The 25,596-nt window shown below is 35.3% G+C and overlaps 1 long non-coding RNA gene across 1 annotated transcript; it reads left to right on the forward strand.

Moving 5' to 3' along the window:
- The first annotated feature begins 1,286 nt into the window (after nt 1-1,286).
- On the forward strand, nt 1,287-24,003 carry LOC140431959 (uncharacterized). Its single transcript, XR_011949743.1, has 2 exons — nt 1,287-1,445; nt 19,002-24,003. It is a non-coding gene; the product is annotated as an uncharacterized lncRNA (long non-coding RNA).
- Nucleotides 24,004-25,596: the final 1,593 nt, after the last annotated feature.

Below are 25,596 nucleotides of genomic sequence, written 5' to 3' on the forward strand. Positions count from 1 at the left end.
TCGAGTAAAACAGTTTTAGGTACGTGATCGGTTATCGCAAATTGTCATTGGTTAGCACTTAATTTATACCCAATGACAAGCTGTGACGACATGACACACCCACCGATCACTTGTTTGAAACTTATCGAGTTTATCTTAAAATTAAATGAAGTATAGAAGGCAATAAAAAGGCCCAGTAAAAAGATTCATTAAAAATCCGTTGAAAAGACGACAATTCCCTATAAATTAGAGCTTTTTAGCGGTAGCAAAATGACTCTCAGTCAAAAGTCTGTCTCTCAACATTAAGTCCCACGAGGCTCACCATGGTCTACGTAAAATTATGTCGCTTTCACTACGCATTATTGTGTACGCATTAAGACAACAGAAAGGACAAATTTTAAACTTTCTATTTGGTTAAACACAGATTGTAAAATAAAAATGTTATTAATAAAAATAAAAAGATTTTGTTTATCGGAGTCTTTCATAATCAACACTTGAAGTTTGGTTCTCGTTTTATGTTGAGGACAAGAGACATCCACGACACCCGGATCTATGTACTTGGAGATATTTTCGTTATATCTAACACGTAGATTATTGTTGTTAAATATCGCCCCATTATTTAGTGTTGTTTTTTTATTTAGTAACTCGACTATCTAATCTGGTCTATTATTCGCAGCTGGTTAGTCTGTGTGTACAGTACGATCTCAGTGTAACTTGTAGTTGTTATTATCAAGCATACTTCCACGGACGCGTTAATAACAAGCAGGATGGTTGGTTTCGAGAAGTTCCGGTTTATTAACTATATATTGATGAAGGATATTTTCCAGTTTCCCTATATTCATGTGCAGCAAATGCCCAGGAGCTCCCTGTATTATTAATTCGATATAATAATAATTCTATTTAAATTTATTTTTGTATAATTTATTTTAATTTTTCCATTTAATAATCCTTTTTTGTTACTCTATTTTTATTACTTAGTAATACTAGGTCATCCGCGTACATTATTTGTTTAAATGTTGTTGATGAGATTTTCTTAATCTGATCTGATTTGATCTGATTTTCTTTGATCAAATCTGCAAATTGGATGACCAAGATTTCAATTGTAATACTTATCACAATTTCTGGAAATTCATCATACATTATATTCATACAATAAAAAACCGAATCGTAAAATAAGTAAAAGTAGTTTTATGTAAATCAATTTCTCATCCCGAAGACCCTGCCGCATTAGGCCAACGACTGGCCTAGACAAAAAAGAGAGTATTTCCTACTGTGAATTTTTTATGCACACTACTGACAGTGTTATAAGTGTATGATGATCAGTGAAATCAGTCGAATAACGGTGCATTCAGAAGAGCAATGACGAACTTACATTTAATTTATTTGTTATGTTTGTTTTATTGTTTCACGAAGACGTTTTCCATGCCAATGAACAATGAAGCTAAAGTGATTCTGGTGCCTATAAGGTATAACTTAAATTTTTTAAAATGTATTGGATATTTTTGAACATTTCTTCAAATATTTCGCTAGATATAGTATATTCTGTAATATATCTTAACATTTATTTTTCACAAATTAACATCGACATTTTAGACCGTCGGATTTGATTTCAATACGAAGTTCAACCAAAATTTTATTCCTTATGCCTTTATGTGTAGGTACTGGAAATGTCATATGAAATAAGAAAAAAAAAAAGGAAATTAAGAGTTAAACCAGGGTGCATTTTTCTGAAAATCAAATTTTCCTCCTTTTCCAAGGTAAAATTTTTCGATGTCATGACCTGCCGTTATGCCTTTTGTTGCAGCATCCTTATCGTAAAAACTAACAAACTTTCAAGTTGCATGAAGGAGAAAATCACGGATATTGACCTATTAACATTTAAGGGAAACATTTTTAGGAATAGGGTCTCAATACTCGTCTATCTATTCGTAAAATGGCATAAGGAAGAATATTTTTTTACAAAAGATTTTCTTTATAAAATAAAATTCAATTTTCATGGAAATTTCTCCAGGAAACCTCACAGTTTTACATATTTTACTTTCCTTGATTTCATCTTTCAGTACTCTCAAAAGATTAAGGGATAAAATTTTGGTTGAACTTCGTCGGAAATCCAACGGTCTATTTCTCTATGTTCTACTTGCTTCCATAATTTCAGTTTTGTTTAAAACGTGCACGTTTATATTTAAAAGTTGACGGGTCTAAGCGTTTTTTATATTTTTTAAAATAAGATCACAAACAACTTATTCCATAGTAGTTTCCACACTGTATATGTATATATGTTAATACAATAAGCCACAACAGAAGGGTATTACCGAAAAATGCTATAGATTTGAAAAACCGCTGCATTTGGTCTAAATAATAATTGAAAGGAAAACAAAATATATGGAGTGCACAAAGTCAAATCGACATGAGAATCTGAAGGTAGACAACCATACCTACGAATATGCTCCACCTTCTTTACTTTTTTTTTCGTCTTTATGGAGGGAAGGTCTGAAATCTTCAAAAGACATCTCAGTCCAGGACGCCGCCTGACTAACCTTAGTGCAGGTTTCGTTCTTCGTACTCCGTGATAGTTCCCAAAGTACTTTAAAATGCCCTCTCGTCACCGAGTCTACGCCGAACGCCTACCTGCTAAACCAGATCCTCCTTTGTCATCCAGTGATCGGAAGCGGAATGGCCGCTGTAAGGCAGGCATCACTTCCAAAGCACAACCTTCATTCATCCACAAACTGTCGGCAAGGAGGCTCCCCGTCTCGTTCCAGGTAGCGTGTGGAAGACTCTCATCGCTCCTAGTACGGTATCACTCCAGACGGGCATTTCCTCCTTCCCCACAGTCTGATTCACACAGTCTAACTCATACAGTCTGACCCACTTTTCTGCCTTCAACTTCCAGCACATTTCCCTTTTACCTTTGCCGTTGATCCAGCTGTCTTTCATCCTTTTCTTTTTTCTTGATAACTGCACGAATATAGTTGTGTATACTAGTCCAACCTGCTTTATTTTCAATCATTCTCTTAATCATTTCTCTCACTGTAACAAAATTCACACCTGTCTCTCTTTCCATTCTGTTCATTCTATTATCCATCTGTTGCACTCTAACATTGTATGTGTCACAGTGTCCGAGTGTCCGCAGTATAGGCAATCATCTGTGTCAGTCTTTCCGAACCTAGAGAGGTAAGCCCTAAAACACCTGTGTTCTATGAGCAAATAATCCAGTCGCCTGTGGCCACAGTCCACCAATCTCTTATATTCGGGATTAGCATTTTCGTCCACTGTGCCACATCCTCCGTGTTATGTCATTCGTCCTGCCATCTTTAAGTGGACCTTTTCCTTACCTGTCTTCTCTCGGCCATAGTAAGATTTCGGCCTCTTCTCTCATAGAGCTCTTTTCTTTCCACCGCCAGAACATGCAACGGAACACATCCAGTGATGGTCCACAAGGCTGCCGCAGACACAGTCCCTTCTCATTGCTATACATTCATTTTTACTGTTGACATCTCGGCGACCTATCTTGCTTTCTTCCCATCGCTTCTTTAATGACTCTCTCCAGGTTTTCCACCGTCGGTGAGTGACCCTGCATCATGCTCACTCTCCATTTAATCAGCTCCTCGTATACTTTCCAGTCATTCCCATCGCCGCATCCGTCTCCCGACGTCCCGGACGCACGGACCGCGTTAGTGGTCCCCGTTCCGGTTATCGAGAACCCGATATTCCTTGTGTCGCCATGGTGACGTCGATGTACGTACCCGCACCTCTTCTAACAAACGTAGACTCCAGACCTGTGTTCAGTACCACTAGGTCTAGAGTATCTACCCAGTTAGTCAGTATCCTGCCGGGAGTGTCGGTGATGGGAAATCCCCACTTCGCTGCTTTTGTGTTAAAATCTCCCAGCACTACGCATTCTCCTTCTGTGTTTCCACTTCCTGCATGATCTCGTCCATCTTCAGCTCGAACTCGCCCACCGTTACGTTTGGAGAAATATAACAGCAGATCAGCCGCACCCCCTCCATCTGAACAATGAGATATCCTTCTTTCGGCTTAATTTTATACGCTCGCAGCTTCCTATTGTAAATTCGTACAGCAGCCCTCCCGGTCGTACCTACAAACCATCCCTCTTCTCCTCGCCGCTGTTGGATTTGGCTCCGCGTCACCAGCACATCGATGTTCTTTTCTACTGCGGCAGCTTCGGCAAGATTAGGTGCTAATCTTGCTGTTCCACGTTAGTTTAAAGCACCCTCAGCTCTCGAGTCTTGTTTCCTGTATTTGCCATTCTAAGCCTTGGACTTCTTTCGCGCTCTTCTTTTTACTTTTGTCATTAGATCCACAAAGGATTTTTCTTTGGGTTTGCTAATGATTCCGACTCCATTTTGTTCTTTGGGCTTGGTGTTGCTGTTGGCCCACACTTTTTGTTGTTTTCTTACCTAGGAGCGTGATCGTTATATTCCTTCCTCTTGCAGCCCGCTCCATAATTCTCCTCGATGTTTCAACTCCCAGTGCTGCCAGCGTGTTAATTCCCACGTTTTCTCTTCCCAGCTCCTCGATCTTCTGTACCATGTTAATCTGCACGCCTCTGGATATTATGCATACAGACTTCCATGGTGCCTCTTATTGCTTATTTTCCTCCACTTCTTCAATTTAATGGGGCAGCCGATTTCTCAGGATGTCGATCTCCCTCTTTATGGATAGCCTTGTATTTGGCACCTTCCTCATGAGTTTTCCGAGTTCCGCTACGGTGTAATCCAACTTTGATCTAGCTTTTGTTGTTCAGTGGCTGTCCCTCTTCCTCCGAACTGGTCGTTTTTATCCTGTTGCTTGGTTTTTTTTCTTGACCTCTGCTTTTTCCATTCGTCAGAGTTGCTTCCGCTGTCCGAGCTTTTTTGCTTCTTCTTCTTCCTTTCTTTCGTTTTCGTTCCTTAGACTCTCCTCCCTCATATTATTTTTTCCGTCCTTATGCCTGTTTTCTATATCCTCTTCTCTTTTTCTCTTTCCTTCATTTCTTCCTCTTTCTTGGTTTGCTGTTTCTCTCTTCCTTCCCTATCCTTTGCGCTACTTCTGCTTGCGCTATTTCTAGCTCCAATTTCTTCCACTTCTCTCCACCAGCTTTTCTTCTCTCGAGTTTCATCGCTTTCTTTCACTGCCCCTCTTCTACTTTCTCCTTCATCCCCGCTGCTCCCTCTTCCGTGTTTTTATTTTTATTTTTCCTTGTCATCTTTCTTTCCACGAGTTGGGTCGTACTGATCGGTCCAGTGGGGCAGTGAGCCCTTACACCATCAAGGCTATTTTCCCCTCAGTTCATCACCTTCTCCCTTGGGCATCGCTTGTAGCCCACTATGTTACCCCCTGGGCCATGCACCCCTTTGGCACGATGGTGTTACACCTTGAGGTTGGGGAGGCGGTATATTAGGATTATGCATAGCGCCTGCCTTATGCATATCCGTTTGTTTTCAGTGGTTTCCTCCACTGGTTTTTATATTCGTGAAGGTTTTCTCCTCGGGTATAGGTTTGGCTATCGGAATGTATATGACGGGTACGGGTGGGTGTCGTATGATAGTTGGAAGTATTTATTTTCACAGAGGGACAAGATAGGACTTGGGTAATGGTCAGCGGACAGCTGCTCCAATTTATCGCCTTTCACGATGAGCAGGAGAAACTGTGAAGGTATTCTACTAGAGCGGCCCGCCTTCAAACGGGGGAACCCTTCTTTACCTAGGCTTAATAATAAATGAGACCAACAACGTCAGTCAAGAAATACAAGCACGGATTCTTAGCGGTTTAAATTCTTTACGCATATAAATACTAAATGAAAAGTAAGTTACTAAATCGTTTATTCTAAGCTTAGAATTCACAAAACAGTAATTAGACCAGTGGTCACATATGGATATGAAACGCTCACATATGAAACCCTTTCAACCACTGATGACAATCAATTTAGAATATTTGAGCGCAAATATAAAGAAATTTGGAAGAACCCATTATAGCGATGGTTCGTGGAGAATAAAAATGAACTATAAGCTGGATGAATTAATGCAGAGCGCAGACATTGTCAGATTTGTAACGTACAAAGACTAAACTGGCTTGACCGCTTAGAAAGATGGTCAGATAATCGAGCTGTAAAAGTCATCCAGAAATGGAAACTCCAAGCAAATAGGATGAGAGCATGCCCCCGTAAAATGTGGATATATGATGTAGAGGAAGATCTTATAACCATAAACATTAGACAATGGCGAAGGAAAGTATCTGACAGAGCAGAATGGAAGAACGTTGTTAAGTAGGCCAAGACCCACAAAGGGTTGTAGCGCCATTAAAAGAAGAAGAAGATGGTTTCCACACGGTATATAGAAAAACGAGAAAAGCACCGAGAAGGAGACAAACCAATTATTTTTAGGTAAGCAAGAACGATACGGACCAGAAAACAAAGCGATAATGGTAGATGAATAGGAAAAAAAAAGGAAACAAAAAAAATGTTAACAATGTTAAAAAAGTTCTAGAAAAATGAAGACCAATGTCCTACTTCAATGGATTAGGTAACAAATTATACTTATTACTAAAAGGTATTGATAATCTGAAACAAATAGACATAAATAAACTCGAATTTTTACATTTCTTTTACATATTCAATGTCTCCATTTTTCTTTTGATATACTTTTAAAGAAGTAAAATATACGTTTTTATTTACTTTGTGTGTATGTTTTGTTTAAATATTTAATTTACCAGAATGAAAGAATCTTCTTATTCTAATATATCGAAAGCATAGTTTTTCTGTTAAACAAATAAAACCTATTTACATTAGACATTTACAGACGTTATATTTATACATTGATATGTAAATTATTAACACTTTTACTAACAAACTATTAGCAAGTGACACGAATCTAAATCGGGTCATACGGAATATCATCATTCAGTTTGTAAGATAAAACATAAATTAAAATTATAAAGTAATCACTGTACTACAGTCTATTAATAATATACCTACTCGCAAATGCGTAAATATTATTATTTTCTTCCAATTGCCTATAAAATACACGGAGGTGCAAAATTAACCGGACACTCAGATTTTCCTAAAAACCGGCGTTTAGAAAAGATTAAGATATTCCCAATCACATGTTGTCTGTCCCAATTTTACCTAGATGTTTTTATGTTTTCTGTACATATATTTTATTCTTTTAACCTTTTATGTGTTGTCCATATTAATTATACAGTCACCTTTTTATCTACTCGTTTATTTATTTATTTATTTATTTATTTATTCATATTTATTTGTTTATTTTAGCTAAGTTAGGATCATATAAACAGAAACACCGATGTAAGGTAGAATCTCTAGGGAATTAAACCTAAAATGAACCTCAAAGATCAACCTGGTATAAGGATATTGCAGGTGAACGTGGGCAGAGCGAAAAGAGTTCACGATCTTGTCCATGCAAAAGCCTGCATGTTGGAAACAGACCTGCTCATCGTCCCCGAACCGAACAAAAAATTACATCGGACGGTGGTTGGGTGCAAGACACTAATAAAAATGTGGCGGTGTTGTTTCGAAACAAAGATATTGTAAAGATTCTCATAAAAAATGAGGGATTTTAGCCTACTGGCATGTTATATATCTCCAAATATTAGGATTAGAGAATATAAGAATATAGTTGAAATAATGAACACCGCCATTAGGGAAAAACAAATTATGATCGCCGGGGACATAAATGCCTCTCTGGCAAACGACGAAAAAGGGGAGATATGGAACGAATGGATAGCCCAGGCTGGCCTCCAGGTACTCAATAATAATAAACCAACTTTTATAAGAGGGGCCAGCCAAACACACATTGACGTAACTTTTGCAAGTGATGGGCTATCCAGACGAATACAAAACTGGGACGTCCTCGACGATCATATATTCACCTACCACCGATACATTACATATGAAATTAAGGTAAAGGGGCGGAACATAAGACGGCCGATAGGATATACTGGGAAAACATTTAATAAGCACGTGTACTTATCGGAGGTCAGAAAAATAAACGAAGAGCAAATATCTAACCTTGACCAACTCAGAAAGGCACGAGAGAACGCTGTTGAGTTGGCCACCGTAAAGAAAAGGAACAAAGTAAGAACTCCCTACTGGTGGACGGATGAGATTGAAGGCCTACGGGAGGAGTGTCTCAGAGCTCGCAGGAATTTTACGAGAAGCCAGGGCGCCTACGAGCTCAAAGAAGTATACAAAACAGTAAAAAAGAAACTCAATAAAACAATAAAAAAAGAAAAAAAAGAAAGGTGGCAGAACCTAATAAATGCTTTAGAAGACGATATATGGGGCGACGCATATAAGATAACAATGAAGTCACTAAAGATGATTGCTCCATACAATTTAGACGAGGACCAGCGGCGAGTTTCCCAGGGAACTAAAGGAAGCAAATCTGATTTTACTCTTAAAGCCTGGGAAACACCCTGATTCATCATCCTCTTATAGGCCAATATGCCTTCTGGACTGCCTTAGCAAGATCTATGAGAATCTTGTCAGGAAGAGGCTAGAGGGCGTGTTGGCAGATAAGAGAGCTCTATCCAACCAACAATATGGATTTAGAAAAGGTCGATCAGCAGTCGACGCCGCGATCTGGATAAGAAACGCGGTGAAAACAAGCAAAAAGAAATGGGTGGTACTTGTTTTATTGGACATTAAAAACACCTTTAATTCAGCGAACTGGGGTCTCATAGTAGACAAGATTGTCGACCTTGGGACCCCGGAATATGTCTCCAATATAATAAAGGACTACCTATCGCAAAGCAGCGTATGCATATCGAAGAAAAATAAGATGAAAATGACTGCTGGAGTACCCCAAGGGTCAGTCCTGGGACCCACACTATGGAATATTTTATACAACGGGGTATTAGAAGTAAACAAAACAAAAGGAGTAAGGGCTATTGCATACGCACATGACCTAGCCCTACTTATAGAAGATATGAATTGGGGTATTATAAACAAAGTAAATGAAGCAATAGAAAAAACTGCGACATGGATAGAGAGAAATGACCTAAACATTACAGTAGAAAAGACAGAGGTAATCATCTTGAGGGGACCACGGGATAGAAAAAAACGTAAATTTTCGGTTCAGAGGCTCCGACCTAAGACCCCAGAAGACCGTAAAATACTTGGGAATCGTACTAGACCACATAATGGCATTCAGACACCACATACAAGAAGTATGTCGGAAGGCGGAAGAGAGGACCTCGACCCTTAATAAGATAATGCCGAATATAGGAGGCCCCGGGTCATACAAAAGATCAGTTATACTACAGTCAATCATGTCCATCTTACTGTATGGGGCTCCAGTGTGGCATGAGATCCTAAACAAAGCAAAATATAAAGACATGCTTCTTAGGACACAGAGAAAACCATTAATCAGGGTATGCAGCGCATACAGGACCATATCAACCATTGCCTTACAAGTAGTGGCCGGTGCTGTGCCGGTGCATATCCTAACTAATGAAAGGGTTCGGATGCACCAAAGGGGTAATGGAGCTTTAGGTTCAGGAACACAAGAAAGAAAAAGGAGTTTGGAGATCTGGCAGGACCAATGGTCAAGGGAAACAGACAAGGCTGCCTGGACGAGGGTCCTTATCCCAGATGTAGTAAGGTGGTATGAGTGTAAACACAGACGTGTCAACTACTACTTCACCCAATTTATGACGGGACATGGATCTTTCCGGTCTTATACATATAGAATAAAGAAGATCGAGGACGATCTGTGTCCCGAGTGTGGAGTGGTGGATGACGTGCATCATGTGGTATTCGTATGCCCTGCATACAATGTAGGGCGAACCTTGCTGCAGCTGGGCCTGGGGTCACCTCTAGGTGAGCCACATGAACTAATGAATAAAGCAATTGAAAACAAAAGAATCTTTGACTTGATCATTGGTTTTGTGACAGAAACCATAAAACACAAGGAAGAGAAAGAGAGGAGACGGCAACAAAGGTGAACTGTTTATTTTAATGTGTCGTATCTGTCGGCGTCAGTGGGGTGAGCCACTATTCAGCTTCCACTACTGATGCCGAAATCTTAAATGAATTTACACAATTTACATACGTGTTGTTTCGTTTTGTTTTGTCTTTCCTTGTATCTAGTGTACGCTGTGTGTCTACTTATGGAGCAGCCTATTACTAAGTAATGGGCTAGTGTAGATGGAGAAATGAATGTACCATCCTCCGGGGGTGGAATATAAATGTCTAGAGTTGCTTGTACCTGTTCTCTGACCTTTCTCATTAAGATCAAGATGGTTGAAATAGCGGCGCAGTCGCTCCTTCCTGCCTATCGCTCTGCACAAGGATGGTTACCTTACAGACCAAGTCCGGTGCAGACGTGAGTAGGGTGGCGCGACTGGGTTGCTATGGCAATCATGGAGCGCAGACGGAGAGCGACAGATGGAAGTTATGAGCAAAGCTGACGGGTCAGATGGTAATGCTCGCTAAGAGCGCTCCCAGGCCCGTTGGTTGGAGAAAGAGGGGGTGAGTTTAGTTGGTAGGCAGTCAACTACGGTAAGGCGTAGTCGTCCGAATCCAACACACCTGGGACACCTTCCAGAGGTCTTTTAAAGATTCTCACTTCCCCCCCCCCAAAAAAAAAGATATTCCCAATTGAGTATTTAATATTAAACAAAATTTAAAAGTCAAATTTATCACAATTCAAGAATATTACACAGAAAAAACAATAAACAATTAAAAAAATTTAAAAATCTGCAAAGAAACAAAAATTATTTTTTTTAAATATAAACATTTTTTATGGAAAACGATATTTAGTAGAGTGTATTACTTCCACGAGCCCTAATTACGGCTCTCATTCGATCAGGCATACTTCGGATTAAGGCAGCAAAGTCTGCTTTGGGGATTTGCTCTCATTCGTTACGAACTGCTTGCTCCAAATCATTCAAGGTTTCAAACTCACCATGGTTACGTCGAATGCGTCGTCCCAGAATATCCCATGCATGCTCTATTGGATTTAAGTCTGCACTCATTGGGGGCCGTGTTATTCTTGCGATGTGCGGACAAGCATTATCTTGAATCAGACGAAATTTTGCCCAACAAATGGGGCAAATGGCACTACATGATCTTCCAAACATTGATGAATATACCGTTGAGCGTTCAAATTGCCCCCTTGAATTGAAACAAGTTATGTGAGCCTTTAGGGACATGCCTGCATACACCATTATTTCACCTCCACCAAATTGAACTGACGGAGTAAAACAACATTTCTGATTACGTTCACCAGGGCTTTTCGATATCCTATGCCGCCCATCTGATGAGTATCTGTTAAATTTTGATTCATCCGTGAAAAGCACAGCACTCCAATCGTCAACTAAATAAGTTTAGATTAAAACACCAATTTAATTTTGCACCCCAGTGGTGTCACAAAAAATTTTATGTAAATAATAGTCCAGTCGTTCAGACAAAAATATCACTCAACCTCTAAAAATCATACGACAAAGCTGAATTTTGCCGAGAATATTAATTAATTTTGAGACCCCAAAAAATATGCAAAAGTAGTAAACTTTTACCACAGGGCTTTCCCCTAAACCCCCCTCGAAGTGGGGTAAAAAAAGTTTGCGTTTTCAAAGACAAATTCAAGCAATGCAAACTTCAATACCGCATTTTTAGATTTTAAAAATAAACGTGAAATGACAGAAATATCTATAGTAGATAGTGATAATCTACTAACTTTTCTCATCACATATCAAGAATTGAAGAAGCTCTAGATAAATCCAAAAACACTTCATCGGGTTCTGATAATATACCAATCATATTTATCAAAAACTTGCCGTACACAGGAAAATTAATTCTCTTAGACATTTTTAAAAACATTTACCTTAATAAAAAAAATTCCTTCAATCTGGTCTGAATCAACAATTATTCCCATTTTAGAACCTTTCAAATCAAAAACTGACCCTCTTTCCTATAGACCAATTTCTCTTACAAATATTAGGTACATGCAAACTACTAGAAAAAAATTTAAATAACAGATTAATATGGTTTCTTGAAAAAAACCGATTATTAAGTCATATCCAAAGCGGTTTCAGAAAAGGCAGATCAACTTATGATGCCTTAGTAGCTATTGACAATATTATACGTGAGTCCTTTAGAAATAACCAGAAAGTAATTGCCATATTTTTTTATATAAATAAAGCATTTCATAATGCATGGAGATACATTTACAAACCATGTCTAACTGGGGTATCCAGAGAAATTTTCTTGCTTTTGTAAAACATTTCATGAATAATAGAGTATTCCAAGTACGTGTTAATGGAATTACTTCAAAAACAGAATGACTTAAAAGCGGTATTCACAGGGCTCAACCTTACGCGCCACTCTATTTTTAATAGCAATTAATAATATCGCTCAAGAGATAAAGCTACCTTTGAAAGCAGATCTGTATGCAGATGACTTAGTTGTATATACTGGTAGCTGCAATATTACACTAGCCTCAAACTGTTTTACGTTCTCAGGTGATTAATCTCTTTCATAATATTCAATAAAAGAAAAACTGAATGCAAAACAACACTTATTCTAAATGGTATCAACCTAAAACAAGTAGAGAGCATTGACTTTCTTGGCCTGAGACTAGACAGTCAGTTAACATGGGCAAAACATATTAAAAAGCTAGTCGTATCCGGCCAATCTAAATTAAATCTCCTTAAAATGCTATCAAACCGATCTTGGGGAGCGGACACCATAAAATTGCTGCGTATATACCAATCATTAATCTGAAGTAAACTGGATTATGGTGCAATATGCTATTCAACTGCGAGTAATTATATTCTTAAAAAACTTGACACTATGCAAAATACATGTTTAAGACTTATTCTGGGTGCTTAAGGTTATCCTAGATGAATCCCCCTATCAATACGAAGACAACACATTTCTTTAAATTATGCCGCGAGTCTGTCTTCCAACCCTCATAACACAAACCATCCACTTCTTTACAAAATATATCCACCTACTTATTGCCATCAACAAATTAAATATCCACCCCTTAAGGAACGTCTAACTAGATATGGTTTTGACATAGACCAGCTGACACATTCTTATCACAACGAACTATACCTCCCTGAACTATTAATTTTCCCCACTATTGATATATCCCTCACGGCCTATCCAAAGTGTTCCACAAAGTTCATAATCATTAACAAATTATATCAAGAACGGATATCAGAATACACTGGCTATAACAAGATTTTTACTGATTCGTCAAGAACTTAAAACGGACATGCAGCGGCCTTTATTCTAGGAAAGTCTGAAAATATGCAGTTCGCATCACTTAATTCTGTAGCATTTTCACGGGAGAAGCAATCGCCATTTTAAAGGCATTAGACATGTGTAAGAGCCATGCAAGCTCAAACTTTCTTATCAATACTGACTCTTTATCTGTTGTTCAGAGCTTAAGGCAAATATATCCAGTACATGCTATCCTGCAACAAATACGATTAACACTTTATCACCTACAAAACAGACACGTGAACGTTAAATTTCTCTGGGTACCATCACATACAAGTATTGCAGGAAATGAAAAAGTAGATGAATTAGCAAAGAAAGCTGCTACTGCCGAGAAAACTGAAATAATGACTACAATTCCATTCAGTGATATCCAGCTCAATATTAAACAGCACTGTGTAAAAAATTGGCAACAAATGTGGAATTCTAATAAGGCTAACCTTAAAAACGTTAAAACTAGGATGGACACTAAACTACAATTTCAAAAAACAGAAGGAAACAGGTGATTATAAACCGACTAAGAATTGGACATACAGTGTTAACTCACCAGCATCTCATAATACAAGAACTACCACATGAATGTTCCTATTGTGAATGTCCAATAACTGTTCAACATATATTGATTAAATGTCCTCTTTATTCCTACGAAAGAGCCATCAACAACGTACCAGAAAAAGCAAAGAAACTTAAACATATTTTAAACTGTAATGTATCAAATACAATCAAATTCCTTAAGGACATACGTTTACTACACAAAATTTAAGTTATATTATATGTATCATTTTGTAATTTGGTAATTTATTATTTGTAATTTAATACGCAATTTGTAATTAGTATATTTAATATATATATATATATATATATATATATATATATATATATATATATATATATATATATAATGGCTATACACCCCAGTGTGGGGTTAAACCGCAAATGCTTTCTAGATCCGATTTCTTAAGTGGATCAGTCTTTTTTGTTTATCTTATCTTCTTGACAATATCTCTCCATTTTTTCCTGTCTCTAGTTCTTCCTCTCCATTCTCTGACTCCTGCCCTTTGGAGGTCTTCTTCAACTTCTTGCAGCCACTTTGATCTCGGTCTTCCCCTTCTCTTTTTTCCTCCTGATTCCATTCTATCATTGCGTATGTCACTGCCTTATCGCCTGCTCACCAAATGTGACCTAACCATCTAACTCTGCATTGCTTTATTTTAGTTACGACGTCTTCCTTAATTTCTGCATTTGTTCTGCTTCTATATTCATTTTGCTCTGTCTGATTGGTCCTAGTATGGTTCTCATAATCTTTCTCTCTGCTATTCTTAAGTCTTCTTCATCTTTTTTAACCATCGTCATTGTTTCTCCTGCATATAATAATATTGGCCTAATTATGGTGTTATAAATGCTCATCTTACTTTTTTTAGTCAATGTTTTGCTTTTAAGTAATGTTTTGTTTGCAAAATAAGCTTTATTCGCTGCTAATATTTTTTCTTTTATTTCGGATTTCCTTTCTCGCGATTTACTTATTGTAACTCCTAGGTATTTGAAGTATTCTACTTCTTCAAACTCAGAACTTCCTATTTTGATTTTTTCTTTCATTGGTTTTTTCCTAATCTTAATATTTTTGTCTTTTCTTGATTTAATCTTAGCCCCCATTACCTCCCCTTTCTCTCTTATTTCTTCTAGCATTTCTTTCACTATTTTTCTGTTCTTTGCAATAATAGCAATATCGTCTGTATATGCAATTATATTGACCACCTCTTGTTCTGAGATTTCCTTTATTTATATTTCGTAGTACATATTCTAATGCTAGATTAAATAGCGTTGTTGATAAGGCATCTCCTTGTTTCATCCCTTTATTTATAATGAATTCCTCTGTCTCTCCTCTTTGTGTCTTTATGCTTATTTTTGTAGTTCTCATTGTCATTTCTATTAATTTTCTGAGTTTATGTGGAATTTTTAATTTTTTAAGTGCTATCATTAATCCGTTCCTTTTAATTGAATCAAATGTCTGTTTGAAGTCTATGAATAACATTTCCAATTCTAATTTATACTCGTTTGCTTTTTCCATTATTTGTTTTATTGTGTGTATTGCATCTATTGTAGATCTTCCTTCTGTGAATCCACATTGGTACTGTCCTACTGTCTTCTTTGTGATCTTTGATAACCTCTTTTTTATTATTGATGTCAATATTTTATATGTTGTATTTAGTAACGTTATTCCTCTATAATTTTCACAGATTTGTTGGTCTCCCTTTTTATGTACTGTTATGATCTGCCCTACCTCCCAGTCCCCTGGCATTTTCTCTTCTTTCCATATATTTTTCAATAGTGCCAGTATTTTTCCTCTTAGTTCCCTTCCCCCGTATTTTATTAGTTCCATATTAATGCCATCTTTACCAGGGGCTTTTCCATTTTTGCTTCTCTGTATTACTTCATCCAATTCCTCTAATGTTGGTTCTTTTGAAATTTCGATATCTACTTCATCTGCTTCTTCTTCGTGCACCGTTTCCTCCTCGTTATGCATTTCTTCTTCTGTTGTTTCCTCCGTCAAGAGCTCTCTGTAGTAATCTCTCCATACTTGTTTGTATTCTTGGTCCTCTATTATCACTATTCCCTCTCTATTTTTTATTCCGTTTGTTTTACCCTTGCATTTTTTGTTTTGTTCTTTAATTTTTTTGTAAAAACTTTTCGTATTTCTGTTTGTTCTTTCCTGCTCTATTTCCTGCATTTTTTTGTCTACCCATCTTCTTTTATTTTGCCTTATCACTTTCTTAGCATTCCTTCTTAATTTTTCATATTATTCTCTGTCTTCCTCTTTATCTGTTCTTAGCCATTTATTTCTGGCTTGCACTTTTTTTCCTGTTATTTCTCTACATTCTTGGTTATACCATTCGTTTTTTCTTTTAGCCTGACTTTTACCTATCTGCATATTTGCACCTTCTTCTATTGATTTTTGATCGTCTCCCATTCTGTGTTTATATCTTCTGCTTTATATTTCTCTTTTATTTGAACTGTTAGTGCCTCTTCATATTTTTTTCTTACTTCTTCATTACTCATTTTATTGACATTCCACTTTTTATGTTGGTTTTTTTGTTTTGTTTCAATTTTAACTTTTTGTCTTATAGTGGCTGTGACCATGTAGTGGTCTGAATCTGCACACGCACCTCTGAACGTTCTTACATCTTTTATTGACGATTGCTTTCGTTTATTAATCATTATGTGATCAATTTGACTATATGTTTTCTGATCTGGTGACCTCCATGTTACCTTATGTATTTTAGGGTGTTCAAATTTTGTTGAGCTTATTAACAAATTTGTTCTTGTTGCTAGGTTACATAGTCTTTGCCCATTGTCATTCGTGTTTTCGTGTATTGTATGCTTTCCTGCAATTTGTTGTAAAAGGTCCTCTTTTCCAATCTGGGCGTTGAGGTCTCCTAGTACAAATATGACATCTTCTTTGGGTATTTTTTCTATCTCCTCTTCGACCCTATCATAAAAGATTTCTTTTTCGTCTGCATTGCTTGTTTCTGTGGGGGCGTATAAATTCAAGACTGATATATTGGTTTGCTGTTGACTCTAACATAGGCCATCCTTTCGCAAATTGGCTTGAAATTTATAATTTTCTCTCTTAGGTGCCTTAGTATCATGAATCCCACGCCTTTTTGCCCTTGTTTCTTTCCTCCTGAATATAACATTGTAAAGTCTTGTTTGTCAATCTGTCCCTGTCCCTCCCAGCGTAATTCTTGCAGTGCTGCAATATTTATTTTATACTTTTTGAGTTCTTTTTCTATTTCTAGCATTTTCCTGGAGTTAGCATGGTTCTTATGTTCCATGTGCTTATTTTCAACTCTTTATTTTTTTTGTTCTGTTGTCTTCGTTTTTTATTTTTGTTTTCTTGTCTATCTTTCTTTATTGCACTTTTGTTGTACCCGGGTTTATCTGCAGTCATTTCCTGTTTCTTTGCCTCGTCCGTCAACGAATAATGCATCGTCTCATCCCTTGCTAGTTTTTTGAACCACCTCCATGATGGTCCTCCAGCTGGTTGGTGTTTCTATTCCATCTCCTTTCTAGACCATCTATTATAAGTTTGTTGGCTTTAATTTGGACACGTTTACCTTTCTTTATTTCATCTTTTGTATATTTAATAACAAATTTAAAATCTGTAAAACCCGCTAATAACCTTTAATGATTGATGCGGAAATTCTAAATAAAAAAAAAAACACTTTTTACCTAACTTAAAATAAACATTTTGTTTTGCAACTCCATTTTTTATTTGCACTCAAGCCATTTTTTTAGGGTATAACTCTGGATGATATGGCGGAGGTTTTAAAGTAATATGTCCACCTTTGTGCAGTACTTTGTCAAATTCATATTGAATATGATCTTGTTTCTGTCGTTTGATAATTTCATGCATGGTTTTAACTTTAACGTTACAAATGGTAAATTTTTTTCTGTCAATCAAGATATCATATCAGTTTTTTTTAGAATTACTGGTAGGTGCTTTATTAATTTGTACATTATTTTATGACGCATTATCAGTAACAACAAAAGATTCGACAGGCAAATTGGGGATTAACTGTTCTTTGTGAATTCTTGTAAAAAAACAGTTTAACTCAAATCAATTAAATTTAAAAGATTATCCATCGATATCTGAATCATCCTATACATTTAAATTCATCTAACTCCAATATCTTACCCCTCGTATATCTTTCGACTTCCTTCATTGTATTCTCTGTTAAACTCCATTCGCTTAGCTCGGGCATATTTTGACAGATTCATTGTCGGAAACCTACAACACAACAATTCCTACTTCTCAGTATTAATAGCTCAAGTATCCTGCTATTACAGACTTCTTTCTTAAAAAAAGAAGAATTATTCTAAATAGTCGAAGTGTATACTAAACCCATCAAATTTTGGGTAGTATATATTTAGAAAATATATATTTAGTTGTTATAATTTAACTTAACTATTTATTATATGGTGCAGATAAATAAATATTGATTGTCGGTAATTCGCAAAGTTCTATTTTATTTACTATTTAGTTTGTTTACTATTAATATTGGCTATGAGTACGGTGCTTGGTTGTATAGTAATTTACAGCCACTTGACGTCTGTCAAAAAGTAACTAACTTCGCAAAAAAATAAATACTAAATTCACTAGACAGTTCGGACTGGGATTAGCGAACCGAGTTTAGAGACATTTTCCGATTACCCTGGAAACGTCTATCCTTCTGTCACTTTCAAAGATCTAGCACATCCTCTCTGTTTTTTTGGTGTTTATTCCGTTCGGTCTGCCAAAACCAGAATTCAAGAAAAAAATATTGTAAATATGGAGTGACGTTCTTTTTATTCCACAGTGGGAAAAATTACCATAAAACCTAATACGAGTTTGAAAACAGAACTGCTAAATTGTCTTTACAATTTTCATTTGTTTAGGAAGTGTCCAATTATGCTATAGATAATTTTGTAAATTTATATTTGCAAGTTTGTAAGATATGTTCAACCTAATTAATAAAAAAACGATTTATTTATTACCTTACATATTCCATAATTTTTTAGATATATTATGAGTATTAGAATAAACATCAAGCTTGAGCAGCAATTTCAAAATAATATTTTTGCAAATACAGGTTCCATAATTCGCATGTCAGGGATTCGGTTTTATTGACTGTTGATTGATAATAATCATTGGTTAACAATTAAACGAAAAAACTATCGTTAACAATGAAAAAAAAATCGTTTATTTCTTATTCTTTTATATATTTTTTTTTAGTTATGGTCCTCAGAATCAGCAACCACGGGGACCGTTGGATTTCATAGGTAACTTAATACAAGCCACCGGCTTGATTCCCATAGAAATAAATGTACCAGACACGTTTTCTGCAGTAGGCAACACCGTCGGAGGTTGGGCCACCAACGTTGGAAACTTTGCCCAGGGCGTTGGAACTACCTTCCAAGGCTTTACCCAAAACATCGGAAGTGGTGTTCAAAACTTTGCACAAGGTTTGGTTCAGCGGGTTCCCATACTTGGAACCATTATAAGGCCGACGGGAGGTTCCAATCAGCGGTATTATATTTTGGTGCCAGCTCAGAACCATTTTGAGCCGAGCTTGGCAAGTCAAAATATTAAAACTTTAAATATCAGTCCTGATCTTTTAGAAGTATTTCCGTAGTGAAACATAAATATCAGAAATTTTTTGTGTTAAATAAACTAATAATGAGTGACAGACTAGTCTATTAAAAAAAAATCGAAAATAGTAAATTTTATGATCTATTTATCAGTATATTTTTGTAAACTTTATTATTTTGTGTAGCAATTGCTCTTACCTGTACGATAAGCTATCTATATAAGGTGTGTCATGAGAAGTGGGATGGTCGAATATTTCGCGAAATTTATATTGAACCTAAAAACTGACCTCCTACACCAACCCTTGTTTGTCGGTCGGGAAGCAACTTTGAAATCTTAAACGGGAACTGCCATTTTTATTAGAGATGCAAAAATAAGTAACTTTTATTGGAGATATTTCTTTAACTTTGTGATAGATGGCGCTACAATCAGAAAAATACGATTTATCCTAATATCATAGGAGAATTATTATGGGAACGGTGTTATGTTTCGAGAACTACAGTATTCTGATCATTAAATATTCTTTAAAAAATCTGAACCTGTATAATGCCCATTAAATATCCCAAAAGGCTACTTTTTATAATTACTTTATAACTTTAGATAGAGTAGATTCAATTCTACTCAAAAATAAACTCTAAATTGTTATGTAAAAACCAGTGTAAAGTTACACAAAGGCTACATAGGTATTTACTATGAAATTCTCACTAATTAAGTAATTAAGGAATTAAGTAACTTAGCAGTTTTATAATAGTTTTATATCATACTGTTTACTTATAATTACTACAGTGGCGGACTAAGGCTAAAGCGGACCTTAGGCAATTTTGTAATTCCGGGCATATTTTTCAGTTATGACACATATTTTGCGTATGGTAGTCGGGTTTTAAAGCACATAGTATGTTTATAAGTTTATTTAGTTATCAGATTCCAAGAAAAAAAAAACGAAAAAAAAAAATAATATACATGTACAAACATTAAATAAACATAATTCATTAAAACAAACAATAATACTTAACCAAATATACTCAAATTAATTAACCATATTGCCTTTTTTCTTCGTTTTGATTCTGCAAACTTGTCAATTAGTTTTTTATCATTAATATACTTATTTAATATCCCTTTTGCTATATAAAGTAATGATAAACTATTTGATGTTTGTCGGCCTAATGTGAATCTTCATTTTTTTTATTCTGGCCATTACTGAGAATGATCCGCTTGCATTGCTTATTGGAAGGAATAAATAAATTCTAGGATTGTTTTTAAATTGGGAATATCGAAATAAAATTATTATTTTCCTAAATAAATGATCACATGGATACAGACGAAATAATATTTTCTTTACTTACAAAAATCTTGTAAAAATTGTAATACTTCATTTTTCCGTTCTGATAGGTGTAAATCTTGTTCATAACATTTTAATTCCTCTATTAAAGAGTCACTGACATAACTATCATAAGAAAATTATTTTGAATTTATTGTTAATAGTTTTATATCCCTGAGATCTGTTTTTAAATATAATTAAAGAATCGCATACAAAAAAAAAAGAATATTAACTTTAAAAGAACATGTTCTTTGCCAGTGAATCTTATTTCATGTTCTGGAATTTTATCATGAAATAGTTCTCGTATTTTCTGCCGTTTTTTATTATTAGTATATACAATATCTTTAAAACTTTTTCGGCTTCTATTTCTGAATTGTCAAAATCATTTCTCCAGTTTGTATGAAACCTATCATTGAATCGTATATTAAAATTGTTGTATTTAGGGATTCATAGTTTTGTTAAAGAGTTTTGTTTGAAGCATTTATTCCCTCTAAAATCTTTTTCCATATAGCAAATAACAATACATACTCAAATGTATCAAGTTTTCTTATGAAACCGGCAGATTCAAACCTTGTTAATGGTTTTCCGTCTTTGTTTGAGAAAAGTGTCGTAAACAATGCTTAATTTCTTCATATGATTTCACAGAATCAGAACGAGCAGACCACTTAGTGTCACAGATAGGTTTAATACTCAAATGTTTGCTCTTATTTAGATTCAGATCTTGTTATATACATTCAAATGGAGTTAATGTGATCACTGGAGTTTTCATGCTCTGAAATTTTTTATGTTCATTTTTACAATCATTCATTCCTTTTGTCATTAGCATTGTTTGGGCTTTTTTTTAATTAAATAATTAAAAACTTCTTTTTCGGGCCCCAAAATTTATGGGTCCTAGGTAAGTGCCTAGATTGCCTAGGCCTTAGTCCACCCCTGAATTACTATCACAAAATTCGAAAAAAATATATAAATAAGAAAACTGATTTTACCAATTTGTAAGAAAAGTAAAATTATTCACTCGCTACGGTCATTCATGTCTAAAAGCTATATTGGTTTAGTAAAAATTTATTTTATAAAATTGCTACTTAATATACTTATTATTATTGTAAAAGACTAAGACAATGATAGTCATCAGAAGACGTTAGCTTATCCTAGTCAATGACAGGATACATTAACTTCTGGTTGTTAATGAAAAACGAAAAGTTTTCTATATTAAGTGATTGTAGAAAAACCGCTTCTTATTTAATTTTATATATTATTTATTGTTAATTATACTACCAAGCTTACTTTATATTATTATTTATTAATTTGTTAGTATATTTACGGCTACAGTACTTTTGTTTGGTTATATTAGATTTAAGAGTACTCCAAAAATAAATAAATAGTTTTTTCATGCAGATTATTTCGAAATATGTACCTACTGCCTTATATAGATAAGCCTTCTATAAAACGAATTACAAAAATTTGGTTTGGGAATGTTGAGGTATTTTTAAACATTGTAGCGGTTGCTACTTAGATCGGAGACACTCAATGGTGTCTATTTTCTGTCATTTAAAGTAGACTGCGCCATACGTGCCGTACGTAAATGCAAATGCATGTTTACATCTGACACTTATCTCCTTTAATAAATGTCGAGTGTCAGATATAAATTCGCTTTCGTGTTTACATACTGAGAGAAATTACTAGGAATTTATATCATTGATTAGTATATATTTCTAAAATTGCCGAATCTGAGATAAATATACGGTTCGCTTACATATACACATATATTTTTCAAATACTTGATAAATTTTTTAAGAGTGCAGCCAGCTGATTTTTAAAGACTTGCTTTGCATAATTCAGAATTTATAACTCATAAGTGTACATTGATACACCTGAAGCGTTATCTTTCAATCATTACTATTTTATTATTATATTCATCATCATCATCAACCTGTATGCGTCCACAGCTGGACATAGGAATCCCTCAGCACTTTCCATCTGTCTCTGTCTTGTGCGGCTTGCATCCAGTTATTGCTAACACGCTTCAAGTCGTCAGTCCATCTAGTTGGTGGGCGTCCTCCGCTCCGTAGTGCTTCTTGTCTTGCTCTCCACTCGACAATATGCTTTGTTCATTGGGTTTCTGATAATCTAATGACGTGTCCTGCTCAATTCCATTTCAGTAACGAGATTTTTTTGATGGCGTCTGTTGTTTTTGTTCTACCACGTATTTATTTGTTTTAGATTCGGTCTCTCAGAGAGACACCTGAATGTGGCGCTTCATAGCCCTCTGAGTCACGCGAATCTCATTCACTACCTTTTTTGTGAGTGTTAATGTTTGTGCTCCATAAGTGAGTATAGGTAACACACATTGGTCAAAGATTTTCCTTTTGCGGCATATAAGTAGGTCCGATTTACATACATAGCTTAATTTACCAAACGGTGCATAGGCTAATCCTATGCGATGTGGAAGCTCACATGTCTCATCATCTCTGCCCAACCGAATTTTATGTCCTAAGTACTTAAACGATGCAGTCTGCACAATATCCCTTCCATTAACAGCAATATTTCTATTGAGCGACAGATTCGTTATCACTTGGGTCTTTTGTTCATATTAGTCTTTAGTCTGACTTCCAAGGAAACGTGACATAATTTTTCAAACATTATTATTGCATCATCCATACGATCGGCTATAAGGACGATGTCATCTGCAAATCTTAAATAACTGAGCTTCTCTTTATTTATGTTGATATCATACTCGTTCAGATGTGCCTTCTTACAAGTGTATGCTAAACGCTGCGTGAATAGCATTGGAGAGAAGGTGTCTCTTTGTCGTACTCCTCGCTCTATACAGAATTTATTTGTTTTTTTGTTCAGATAATCACCCATCTTATATTATGACACAAGTGCCAAAACTAGAGTCGCATTCAACTTTTTGCAATAAATGTCAGACAGTTTAAATTACGAACTAACAAGTGTTTACATCCGATCGTTATAGATGTGTCGACACAAGTTGCTGGTAGTTGAAATATGTATCGCTGATATAAATTTTTCATTGTTTGCATTAGTAAAGAATCATGTCTGATACAAATTTGATACAGTAACTGTTAGATCTAAATGTACCTCAACGTTCACTTTATAAAGTGCGAAATTTGGTTAAGAATCCTGTCTTTCTCTTTCTGAGGCTTATTTTGAATTTTACGCTATCCGATAAGCCCTAATGTAAAATGTTAAATACATTTTTTTTATAACCTTATATATTATTTATGGTTGATTATATAGTTTACTTTGGATTATTTATTTATTTATTTATTTATTATTTTGTATTTTTTATGATTAAAATATTTTTAAATATTTTTTGTTTGATTAGATTATTTTAAAATAATTTTCATACTTTTTTCTTACATGTATAAGCCCTCGATAAAACGAATTACAGATATCTCTTGTGAAGGAAGAGGCTATTTTCAAAAATTTTAGCGGTTTGGAAACTATGGAAAATAATAGTATTAAAATACAAAACAAACTATGAAAATAATCTGTTTGGCAAGAAAGTCCTAAAAAAATTACTCACAAACATTTTGCAACATTTTTAATATTTTCATGATGTCACTGCAGGTTTCACTAGAAAAATTGAGGCACACTGCAGAGTATTCGAAGCCTACTTATAAATAATGCCTACTAATAAATTTAGAAGTTCGGGGGTTGCTGGAGATTTGAAAGTTGTAATTGGTATCTAAATTTTTTCATGTTTTTTCCAGCCCCAATCTTCAGGATCTCAGTGTTTCCTGGTGATAAACTCCAACACAGTAGAAACGAGCTACATCTTATGTTGGCGGAAGCGGTGATAAGTTAAATGTAATTTTAGTCACTGTCTTGGCGAATCGTTTGTATCTTATGATGTTAAAGAATAATCTTTATTTCCACGATATGAAGAGACAAAAAAACGTTCGTAAACGACAGTGGGAAAAGATGGCACCCCGTTGTCATTGAGAAATAATGCTGTTCCGCTAGCTAGATCAGGACGTTCCTGTAAAATTTTGATAAATTAAAGTTTGCCGAGGTTTTAAACTACTTATTTGTGTCGCATCTTGAAAAAGCATGGAGTAACAAAAATTCTCAACAAATTCTCTACAATGACGTCGCGAAATTTAAACTTAAAGGACAGTATACTTGATGGGACTTACATCCTTTTGAAGGTTTAAAAAAATTGAACACTTTGGACACACAACATTGGACAGCTCCCTTGATAATGCCTCGAGCAACACCAGAATGTCAATATCCTCTACTACGACAGATGCAGCAAACACAGAACGAATGATTACTGTATCTGCATCAGATTCATTCTGATCGACACTAAAACCCACTTATGATAGAGTAGTTTTGAGAAGGTCTATTAAGTTTGTTTACTTCTTTTTATTACCAAGAAATTTATCTTGAAATAATATTGGTACTCTTATTAAACTTTATCTCTGTCCATTGCTGCTTTTTCGTGCGACGCAAGCGCACGAGTTGGGATAAGTTTTGTGGTGGCAGAAAGGGTCTATAATAAATTAAAAGTAACATAGGAATGTTAGGAAAATAATAAATTGATTTAAAATGATATGAATAAAAAAATATTTAATAAAAAACTAAGTCTAATGGTTCGTTTCTATCGTATTCTTACGAGTAATCAAGAACCTGTTGAACCTCGGAGCACTGTAAAACACAGAAAAATTAATAAAATTATACACATTTGTAGTGAAAATAATTCGTTCTAAAACCCTCTGAAAATTGCTCTGAAATATTTTTATTGTAAAATGACTAGAAGAAAAGTTAGGTCGAAAATTTGTTTAAAAATTTTTAGTTACTTCTATTAATACCTTTTTTATTTCTCTAGTTAACGAGATACATTGCGAAAACTTGTTGCACCCCTTATTCCAAGACGACGAGTATTCAAGAACCCAGCCA

The sequence above is a fragment of the Diabrotica undecimpunctata genome, chromosome 1 (assembly GCF_040954645.1).
Source record: "Diabrotica undecimpunctata isolate CICGRU chromosome 1, icDiaUnde3, whole genome shotgun sequence".
Classification (NCBI taxonomy): domain Eukaryota; kingdom Metazoa; phylum Arthropoda; class Insecta; order Coleoptera; family Chrysomelidae; genus Diabrotica; species Diabrotica undecimpunctata.